Raw genomic sequence first — 12,092 nt, 5'->3', positions numbered from 1 at the left:
GTTGTGTTCAGTTTTTTTTCTTCTTCAGGATTTGACGACAGCCGAGGACGAGGAGAGGACACCTGGATCTGGAGCGGCCTATTGGTGAGGCTGGCTGGAGGGTCTCCTGGCTTCTTCAACCCCGTGAGGTTGGTCTGTTTTGGCGCATTTTTTGCGCCTTTTTCTTAGGTGTTTTGTTTGGGCTTTTGCTTTACCCACGTGTTTGCCTGCGCCTTCTTAGGACTAGGTCTTTGAGCGCTTTTTGCGCTATCCCCCCACTAGGCTTTTGGCGCAGACCCTAGGTGTTGCTTTGCTTGGCTTTGCTCTTGGCTTTGTGTGCTTAGGTTATGGGTGGGAGGGCTCTTTTTGCCTGTGCCGGTTTTTTGTCCCCTTTTGTTCCCCCTGCCCCCTTAGGTAATCGGCACAGGCATTAGGTTTTGGTTTTTTGGGCTTTGGTTTTGCCCTGGTGTGCTTTGGCTCGGTGTGGGGGTTGACCATGCACTTTTGTGCATGGTTTTTTTGCTGCTGTTGTGTTGTGTTCAGTTTTTTCTTCTTCAGGATCTGACGACAGCCGAGGACGACGAGAGGACACCTGGATCTGGAGCGGCCCATTGGTGAGGCTGGCTGGAGGGTCTCCTGGTTTCTTCAACCCGGTGAGGTTGGTCTGTTTTGGCGCCTTTTCTGCGCCTTTTTTTCTTAGGTGTTTTGTTTGGGCTTTTGCTTTGCCCACGTGTTTGCCTGCGCCTTCTTAGGACTAGGTCTTTGAGCGCTTTTTGCGCTATCCCCCCACTAGGCTTTTGGCGCACGCCCTAGATGTTGCTTTGTTTGCTTTGTTCTTGGCTTTGGGTGCTTAGATTATGGGTGGGAGGGCTCTTTTTGCCTTTGCCGGTTTTTTGCCCCCTTTTGTTCCCCCTGCCCCCTTAAGTGTTCGGCACAGGCATTAGGTTTTGGTTTTTTGGGCTTTGCTTTTGCCCTGGTGTGCTTTGGCTCGATGTGGGGGATGACCATGCACTTTTGTGCATGGTTTTTTTGCTGCTGTTGTGTTGTGTTCAGTTTTCTTTTTTCTTCAGGATCTGATGACAGCCGAGGACGAGGAGAGGACACCTGGATCTGGAGCGGCTCAGGGGCGGGTCTGGTTGGAGGGTCTCCTGGCTTCTTCAACCGGTGGGGTTGGTCTGTTTTGGCGCCTTTTCTGTGCCCTTTTTTCTTAGGTGTTTTGTTTGGGCTTCTGCTTTGCCCACGTGTTTGCCTGCGCCTTCTTAAGACTAGGTCTTTGAGCGCTTTTTGCGCTATCCCCCCACTAGGCTTTTGGCGCAGGCCCTAGGTGTTGCTTTGCTTGGCTTTGCTCTTGGCTTTGGGTGCTTAGTTTATGGGTGGGAGGGCTCTTTTTGCTTGTGCTGGTTTTTTGCCCCCTTTTGTTCCCCCTGCCCCCTTAGGTGTTCGGCACAGGCATTAGGTTTTGGTTTTTGGGCTTTGCTTTTGCCCTGGTGTGCTTTGGCTCGGTGTGGGGGTTGACCATGCACTTTTGTGCATGGTTTTTTTGCTGCTGTTGTGTTGTGTTCAGTTTTTTCTTCTTCAGGATCTGACGACAGCCGAGGACGACGAGAGGACACCTGGATCTGGAGCGGCCCATTGGTGAGGCTGGCTGGAGGGTCTCCTGGTTTCTTCAACCCGGTGAGGTTGGTCTGTTTTGGCGCCTTTTCTGCGCCTTTTTTTCTTAGGTGTTTTGTTTGGGCTTTTGCTTTGCCCACGTGTTTGCCTGCGCCTTCTTAGGACTAGGTCTTTGAGCGCTTTTTGCGCTATCCCCCCACTAGGCTTTTGGCGCACGCCCTAGATGTTGCTTTGTTTGGCTTTGTTCTTGGCTTTGGGTGCTTAGATTATGGGTGGGAGGGCTCTTTTTGCCTGTGCCGGTTTTTTGCCCCCTTTTGTTCCCCCTGCCCCCTTAGGTGTTCGGCACAGGCATTAGGTTTTGGTTTTTTGGGCTTTGCTTTTGCCCTGGTGTGCTTTGGCTCGATGTGGGGGATGACCATGCACTTTTGTGCATGGTTTTTTTGCTGCTGTTGTGTTGTGTTCAGTTTTTTCTTCTTCAGGATCTGACGACAGCCGAGGACGACGAGAGGACACCTGGATCTGGAGCGGCTCAGGGGCGGGTCTGGTTGGAGGGTCTCCTGGCTTCTTCAACCGGTGGGGTTGGTCTGTTTTGGCGCCTTTTCTGCGCCCTTTTTTCTTAGGTGTTTTGTTTGGGCTTTTGCTTTGCCCACGTGTTTGCCTGCGCCTTCTTAAGACTAGGTCTTTGAGCGCTTTTTGCGCTATCCCCCCACTAGGCTTTTGGCGCAGGCCCTAGGTGTTGCTTTGCTTGGCTTTGCTCCTGGCTTTGGGTGCTTAGTTTATGGGGCGGGTCTGGTTGCCCACGTGTTTGCCTGCGCCTTCTTAAGACTAGGTCTTTGAGCGCTTTTTGCGCTATCCCCCCACTAGGCTTTTAGCGCAGGCCCTAGGTGTTGCTTTGCTTGGCTTTGCTCTTGGCTTTGGGTGCTTAGTTTATGGGTGGGAGGGCTCTTTTTGCTTGTGCTGGTTTTTTGCCCCCTTTTGTTCCCCCTGCCCCCTTAGGTGTTCGGCACAGGCATTAAGTTTTGGTTTTTGGGCTTTGCTTTTGCCCTGGTGTGCTTTGGCTCGGTGTGGGGGTTGACCATGCACTTTTGTGCATGGTTTTTTTGCTGCTGTTGTGTTGTGTTCAGTTTTTTCTTCTTCAGGATCTGACGACAGCCGAGGACGACGAGAGGACACCTGGATCTGGAGCGGCCCATTGGTGAGGCTGGCTGGAGGGTCTCCTGGTTTCTTCAACCCGGTGAGGTTGGTCTGTTTTGGCGCCTTTTCTGCGCCTTTTTTTCTTAGGTGTTTTGTTTGGGCTTTTGCTTTGCCCACGTGTTTGCCTGCGCCTTCTTAGGACTAGGTCTTTGAGCGCTTTTTGCGCTATCACCCCACTAGGCTTTTGGCGCACGCCCTAGATGTTGCTTTGTTTGGCTTTGTTCTTGGCTTTGGGTGCTTAGATTATGGGTGGGAGGGCTCTTTTTGCCTGTGCCGGTTTTTTGCCCCCTTTTGTTCCCCCTGCCCCCTTAGGTGTTCGGCACAGGCATTAGGTTTTGGTTTTTTGGGCTTTGCTTTTGCCCTGATGTGCTTTGGCTCGATGTGGGGGATGACCATGCACTTTTGTGCATGGTTTTTTTGCTGCTGTTGTGTTGTGTTCAGTTTTTTCTTCTTCAGGATCTGACGACAGCCGAGGACGACGAGAGGACACCTGGATCTGGAGCGGCTCAGGGGCGGGTCTGGTTGGAGGGTCTCCTGGCTTCTTCAACCGGTGGGGTTGGTCTGTTTTGGTGCCTTTTCTGCGCCCTTTTTTCTTAGGTTTTTTGTTTGGGCTTTTGTTTTGCCCACGTGTTTGCCTGCGCCTTCTTAAGACTAGGTCTTTGAGCGCGTTTTGCGCTATCCCCCCATTAGGCTTTTGGCGCAGGCCCTAGGTGTTGCTTTGCTTGGCTTTGCTCTTGGCTTTGGGTGCTTAGTTTATGGGTGGGAGGGCTCTTTTTGCTTGTGCTGGTTTTTTGCCCCCTTTTGTTCCCCCTGCCCCCTTAGGTGTTCGGCACAGGCATTAGGTTTTGGTTTTTGGGCTTTGCTTTTGCTCTGGTGTGCTTTGGCTTGGTGTGGGGGTTGACCATGCACTTTTGTGTATGGTTTTTTGTTTTTTTGCTGCTGTTTTGTTGTGTTCAGTTTTTTTTCTTCAGGATCTGACGACAGCCGAGGACGAGGAGAGGAAACCTGTAGACGACACCGAAAACGATCAGGAAACGAAACCAGTCAACAGAAGGAGAAGAACGAAAATGTTTGGAAAAAAATGAAAAAAAAAACTGAAGAAGAAGAACAGCTTTTTTGATGCTCTAGATTGATAACTCTGATGCCTTTTTATTGCTCTTCTTGTGATGCTCTTTTATTTTTTTTGTAAATTCAAAATTTTTTAGCCTTTTTTTTCTTGCATAGCATAGGTATCTAGGCTTTACAAGATAGGTTTCTAGGCTCTATTGCGGTTTTTTGGAGTCTCAACAGCTATTATTTGGCGTTTTTTTAACGTTTTTTTAAATTTTTTAGACGTTTCTTTGGCTTTTTTGGATGGTGTTTGGATGTTAATCTTGCGAGAATCTTGCAAGGTTTGGATGTTAATCTTGCAAGAATCTTGCAAGACGGATGTTAATCTTGCAAGATTCTTGCAAGCCGTTGTTAATCTTGCAAGATCTTGCAAGATTCTTGCAAGAATCTTGCAAGATTATGCATGATCTTGCAAGATTCTTGCAAGATTCTTGCAAGATCTTGCAAAATTAACATCCGATTCCGACTCGGGATTTTACTCGAACATAACACTAAAAAGGCACATGGTTATCTTGAAGCTATAGAGATATTCAACACCAAGTGTACAACAATAAAAAATAAACCTAAAATTAATTGAAATAGGATGTAATCAAACCAGCCCAAGTATTTGGAAACTTTAGTGATTTTTGTCAAAAAAATTTGGAAACTTCAGTGGAATGTGAAAAAAAAGATAATTTACATTACTACCGAAATTTAAAAAAAGGATGTACAGCGCCTTATTTTGACCACTTTACAGAAAAACACATCAAAAAGCATCCATTGTTTCTTTTTTAAAAAAATCAAAACTAGCATTTTTTGTCTCATTTAGTGCAATCCATAGACAAATCAGAGTTGATCTGGTAAATAACCATTATCAGATGGATGGCTTTAGCTCTATCCTCACTGAGTCCATAGGAAGTATCCCAGATAAATGGTGTAACTAAGGACACCGTGTCAAAAGCACGTAAAACAAATTTCACTAAATTAACTTGAACAAAAAGTCCATCCCATCTCTAAAACTTTTTTCTTTGTAAAACATTTTCGCTGATTCTTTTCTTATCAAAAAACTAAATCGTTTTTTACAAAAAAAAATAAATAAATTTTTAGTTAAAAATCAATGTAATTGATCTTTAAAAGTTTATCCTTAAAAATCACAGTAGTTTTAACATACAAAATTACATAGATTTTAATGAAAAGTTACCTACATTTTGACTCAAAATCATAATTATTCTAATTATCAAAAATTTTAAGCAATTTTTGACATGTTTCTAAATCATAATACTTAATCAATTTTAAACAAAATAAGCTTGAAAGTATACAAAGAAGTAAAACTTTGTTGAAAAATAAAACATGAATGTAAAAATTATAACCAAATTATTCATAAAGCAGGTTATTTATCAAATGTAGAAGTTGAAAATTTGTTTTTGTTTCTTTTACTAAAAAAAACTATGAATAGCGGTCAAGATTGTAGCCGAGACTTTCCTCACGCCCAAACCCTCGAAAACACTATAGTAGTAAAAAGCATAAATATGAATTAGAAAAACAACAAAATCAAGAAACAATGAATAAATTAGAAACTCAGCCATACAGATTAGGAAAAGTTTAAACACTAATAATAACTAGGATCGAAGTAAATTGAACACTTAACCAGCTTTACTATCAAATTGTGATTTGTGAGACATCTTTAATGATCCATTTTTATAAAAATTTCACAAGATTTTTGCTAAAATATTATAAAATTTTTTCTTAGGAAAATTACATCAGTTTTTACTAATCATATTACATAATTTTTGACTAAAAATTACATTTTTGTAATTAGAAAAGCAGAAACTTTTTTTTAAAAATACAATAGTTATTACTGAAAAGCAACTTCCTTTGCTTTTACAAGAACTTTTACGCAATTTTTGGCAAAATACTAAATCATCATTTTTTGTTAATTTAAACAAAAAACTCGAAATTATACAAATTAGTAAAAGTAGATTGAAAACTGAAAGGTCAAAATGAAGTTGTAAACAAAGCATGTTGTTTATCAAAAAATAAAATTGAAAATTTTGCTTTTAATTTTTCCTAACAAAAATACATATTAGTAGCTGTCAAATGAGTAGCCGTGAGTTTGCATAATTTTAAAGCATTCAGAGACAATAGAGTAGTAAAAAGCATAAGTATGAACATAAAAACAACAAAATCAAGAGTTAATGAACAAACTAGATGAAAACATTGAAACGTTACAAGAACCTACAGCTAGTTTGAATAACTCAAAATTACAGATTAGGGAAAATAAAAAAACACTATTAATGACTAGAACTAAAGCAACTTGAACAAGAAAACGGGCGTACTCTAAAGTTTTGATCTGTGAATCAGCTTCACTGATCAATCTTTAGAAATGTCACAATTTTTATTGAAAAATTAAAAAGAGTTATCCTTTAAAAATTACATTAAGTTTTACCAAAAAATTAGATATTTTTTTCCTGAAAAAATACATTTTTAAAACTTAAAAACACAGAAATCTTTATTAAAAAGTTACATAAATTTTTAGTAAAAACCATATTCTTCATTTTTACCAGAATCATTTATTGTTAATTTTAAACAAAGCGAACTCAAAATTATACAAATTAGAATGAAAATTAGAATGAAACTCACTTATAAAATTAAAGATGAATATAAAATTATAAATAAAGCATGTAATTTATCAAAATTCAAAATCAATTAAACAAAACTCAAGAAATATCTAAAAAACTGGATGATTACACTATATTTTTTTTACTAAACTCTGCAACTAGTTTTAATGGATCAAGTATATAGATTTGGTAAAGTTTAAACAATAATGATAACTCTAATGATGAATTTGAAAACATTATTGATGAAACAATTTCAATTAATCAATACCAATAATAATTTACACATTAGAAGAAGTAAAATACAAAAAAGGGGAAATCGAATGTTTTAATGATCATACAAGTTCAGCTCTAGTATTTTCACATGAGTGTTACAGTCAACGTTGAAACGAGTTAATAAATCTCATGAAAGTAGCAAAATTGATAGAATCTTATTGGATGATACAAAGAAGAAAATCGTGAACAATACTTGTTTCATATTATACTTCTGTTGGACGTACTTGAGGAGAATTACCATTTATTTCACTAATCAATTTCAATGTTCTGAATATTTGAATTGACCAACATTTATTATGGAGTGTTTTAGCTCAAATTAAAAATAAACACCCGGGTCGAGGTTTTTTGGTGAATTTTCGTAAGAAATGCGGTGAATGCGGTGAATTTTCGTAAGAAATGCGGTGATTGCGGTGAATGCGGTGAAAAAAAATAATTCACCGCTTTTCACCGCATTTCTTACAAAAGTTCACCACTAAATTCACCGCATTTCTTACAAAAATTCACCGCATAGACTATTATGGCAAATTTATGTAAGAAATGCGGTGATTGCGGTGATTGCGGTGAAAAAAAAAATTCACCACATTTCACCGCATTTCTTACAAAAATTCAACGCGATATTCATCGCATTTCTTACAAAAATTCACCGCATATGATTTCCAAAAGTTGCTCAATCTGATTTAAATTCACAAGAAATTGCTAAGATGTAAGTGACAGTTTGCGCAGTGGACTGAGCAGTGGAAGGCATGCAGGAGGTCATAGGTTCGAACCAGTCTGGGGAAGCTTCTTTTTTGTAAGAATACTGAGAACGCGGTGAAAATAAATAATTCACCGCGATTCACCGCATTCACCGCAAAAAGATGTAAGAAATACGCGGTGAAAATTATTTTTTTTTCACCGCATTTCACCGCATTTCTTACGAATATTCACCGCTAAACCTCGACCCGGGCAAAGAACCTCAATTTACGTTATTAATTTGAATAAGATGAAAATACGTAGTTTATCCCTCATATATGACCAAACAACTTTCAGAAATTTGCACCAAGAAAGATGATTGAGAGCAAATTGCAACTTTATTATTTTTAAAGTAGATGAAGGTAAAAGTATAATGGGAATTATTTTTAAAACACACAACAGTTATAAAGGATGTAGGTCACTATGCATTATGTTATTATGTTATTGAATATCTATTATTCTTCAAAAAAAATCAAAATTATAAATCTATTGTTGAATAGTTAAAGAAGTTATTCATCTGAATTTTTATAAGAAGATCAATATATATATATATATATATGTGAAGACCAAAAAGTAACAAAGAGAACATATTTACATAAAGAGTATAGAAACGGTATTGAAAATTTACTGTGAAATTGAATCATATAACACAACAAAACCCTTGAATGATAAACTATGTATTTTGAAGGATCCCTTCATTGATTTAAGAAACACCTTTGATACTACACCATACACAATTGTAAAAAAAATACAGTTTTGTTATCATCTAGTAATAAACTCAAGTTATATTGATATGATGAAAGCTTATAAAGTAGAAAACATAGGTAAAGACTGTGATAAACATCTAGCTAAAACAATAATAGAATATGAAGACAAATTTAAAGGATTATTAAATTTAAACATTTTTATGGATATTGAAATTATTAAAGGACCTCCAACTAATTGTTGCTATTTCAAAAAATCCCGACATCACCCGGGCCGAGGTTTCAACGCTAAAAAACGCAAAATTATGTAAGATTGGCGTTGAATGCGTAGAATTTATGTAAGATCTACGCTTGAGCGTAGATCTTACATAAATTCAACGCATTAAAAAATAATCTTACATAATTTTGCTTTGAATTTTGGCGTAGATCTTACATATTTAGCGTTGAATTTTAGCGTAGATCTTACATATTTAGCGTTGAATTTAGCGTAGATCTTACATAAATTCAACTCATTCAACGCTTATCTTACATAATTTTGCGTTGAATTTTGGCGTAGATCTTACATATTTAGCGTTGAATTTTAGCGTAGATCTTACATAAATTCAACGCATTCAACGCTAATCTCACATAATTTTGGGTTGAATTTTGGCGTAGATCTTACATATTTAGCGTTGAATTTTAGCGTAGACCTTACATATTTAGCGTTGAATTTAGCGTAGATCTTACATAAATTCAACCTATTCAACGCCAATCTTACATATTTTGCGTTGAAATTTGGCGTAGATCTTACATGTTTAGCGTTGAATTGCAACGTAGATATTACATTTTTAGCGTTTAATATAGCGTAGATCTTACATAATTTCAACGCTTTAAACACCAATCTTACATTATATTGCGTAGAATTTTGGCGTAGATCTTACATATTTAGCGTTGAAGTTAGCGTAGATCGTACATAAATTCAACGCATTCAACGCTAATCTTACATAATTTTGCGTTGAATTTTGGCGTAGATCTTACATATTTAGCGTTGAATTTTAACGTAGATCTTACATATTAAGCGCTGAATTTAGCGTAGATCTTACATAAATTCAACGCATTCAACGCTAATCTTACATAATTTTGCGTTGAATTTTGGCGTAGATCTTACATATTTAGCCTTGAATTTTAGCGTAGATCTTACATATTAAGCGTTGAATTTAGCGTAGATCTTACATAAATTCAACGCATTCAACGCTTATCTTACATAATTTTGCGTTGAATTTTGGCGTAGATCTTACATTTTTAGCGTTGAATTTTAGCGTAGATCTTACATAAATTCAACGCATTCAACGCTAATTTTACATAATTTTGTGTTGAATTTTGGCGTAGATCTTACATATTTAGCGTTGAATTTTAGCGTAGAACTTACATATTAAGCGTTGAATTTAGCGTAGATCTTACATAAATTCAACGCATTCAACGCTAATCTTACATAATTTTGCGTTGAATTTTGGCGTAGATCTTACATATTTAGCGTTTAATTTAGCGTAGATCTTACCTAATTTCAACTCATTCAACGCCAATCTTACATATTTTGCGTTGAAATTTGGCGTAGATCTTACATATTTAGCATTGGAGTTTAGCATAGACCTTACATATTTACCGATGAATTTAGCGTAGATCTTACATAAATTCAACGTATTCAACGCCAATCTTACAATTTTGCGTTGAATTTTGGCATAGATCTTACATATTTAGCGTTGAATTCTAGCGCAGATCTTACATATTTAGCGTTGATTTTAGCCTAGATCTTACATAAATTCAACGCATTCAACGCCAATCTTACATATTTCATCGGTTTAAGTTTGAAGTAAATCTTACATTTTTAGCGTTAAACTTTAGCGTAGATCCTACATATTTAGCGTTGAATTTTGGCGTAGATCTTACATATTTAGCGTTGAATTTTAGCGTAGATCTTACAAATTTAGCGTTGAGTTGTAGCGTAGATCTTACATATTTAGCGTTGAATTTAGCGTAGATCTTACATAAATTCAACGCATTCAACGCTAATCTCACATAATTTTGCGTTGAATTTTGGCGTAGATCTTACATATTTAGCGTTGAATTTTAGCGTAGATCTTACATATTTAGCGTTGAATTGTAGCGTAGATCTTACGTATTTAGCGCTGAATTTAGCGTAGATCTTACATAAATTCAACGCTTTGAACACCAATCTTACATATTTTGCGTAGAATTTTGGCGTATATCTTACAAATTAAAGGTTGAATTTTTTGAATTCTGTTTCAGACCACTTTATGATTTCAGAAGTTTTTCAATTTCTTTTCAAAAAGTAATTTTTACCTGCTTCGACCCTATACTGTACAGGTGAGAAAAATCACTTTTTAGTGCTCTTTTATAGTGCAAAATCCTTTTCAGATCATTTTAAGATTTCAAAATTTTTTCAAATTTTTTTTTTCGAAAAATTAATTTTTTCACTATTTCGAAGCCTATACTCAAAAAGTGAGTAACAAAAAGTCAGAAAAAATCTTTTTTAGTGCTCTTTTACAGTGCAAAATCCAATTCAGACCATTTGATGATTTCAATTTTTTTTTGAAAAATTAATTTTTTAACTGTTTCGACCCCTATACTGCACACTTGAGAAAAATGAAGTCAGCAAAAAATAACCAATTGCTCTCTTACGGTGCAAAAACCATTTCAGACCGTTTTAAGAATTCAAATTTTTTTCCAAAACTTAAAAAAAATTTAAGTTTTTTACCTGTACTTCTCACATAATAATGCGTCGAATACGTTGAATTTATGTAAGATCTAGGCTAAATTCAATGCAAAATATGTAAGATCTACGCTAAAATCAACGCAAAATATGTAAGATCTACGCTAAGTTCAACGCAAAATATGTAAGATCTACGCTTTATAAGGATTGCGGCTCTTACGATAACCAAGGTACGGTGGTGCAATAGTAGTAGAGGCGACAAGTAAACAGGAGGTCAGTGGTTCGAGTCCCAAACCCAGACTTCTACGCGTTGATTTTTTGTAAGATCAACGCTAAATTCAACGCAAAAATATGTAAGATCTACGCTAAATTCAACGCTAATTGTGTAAGATCTACGCTAAATTCAACGCTAATTATGTAAGATCTACGCTAAATTCAACGCTAATTATGTAAGATCTACGCTAAATTCTACGCTAAATATGTAAGATCTACGCTAAATTCAACGCTAAATATGTAAGATCAGCGGCAACTAGCGTTGACAAGTCTGAAAATTCACCGCCATTTCTTACATAATTTTGCGTTTAATGCGTTGAATTTTTGTCTTTAAATTCAACACATTCAATGCAAAATTATGTAAGAAAATTGCGGTGAATTTTCCGAATTGTCAACGCTAGTTGCCGCTGATCTTACATAATTTTGGCCACATTCCTCGGCCCGGGCAGTGAAACCACCTGTCTCACGGATAAAAACTATGTTAGACATCATTATCACTTCAGTGGTAAGTTTAGAGGTTATACACATAACTCTTTTAACTTTTAATCAAAAATATTGTACCATTTTATTTTTATAATGGAACGAAGTGTGACATAAATCCAATTTCAAGCAATTTAGGTACATCACAATTGAAAATGTAACTATTAGCAATATTATAGGAAATCTTATTATTAGATATAGGTTGTATAAGAACACTAGATTCCATTTAGATTTTCTTACACCGTCAAGTTTAGATGTATTAGTAAAAACATTAGTTAATGGTGAAAGAAAAGGGGTTTATCCGTATGATAATATTGACAACCACTGGAATGAAACAACACTTCCTGCCAGATGACGCATTTTAGCCTTAATTAACGCACAAAAATACCACTATGATTATCTTTAAGCTAGAGAGATATTCAACTCCAT

The sequence above is a fragment of the Convolutriloba macropyga genome, chromosome 11 (genome assembly GCF_964194025.1).
Source record: "Convolutriloba macropyga chromosome 11, txConMacr16.3, whole genome shotgun sequence".
NCBI classification, from domain to species: Eukaryota; Metazoa; Xenacoelomorpha; order Acoela; family Convolutidae; genus Convolutriloba; species Convolutriloba macropyga.
This window is presented reverse-complemented; position numbering follows the sequence as displayed.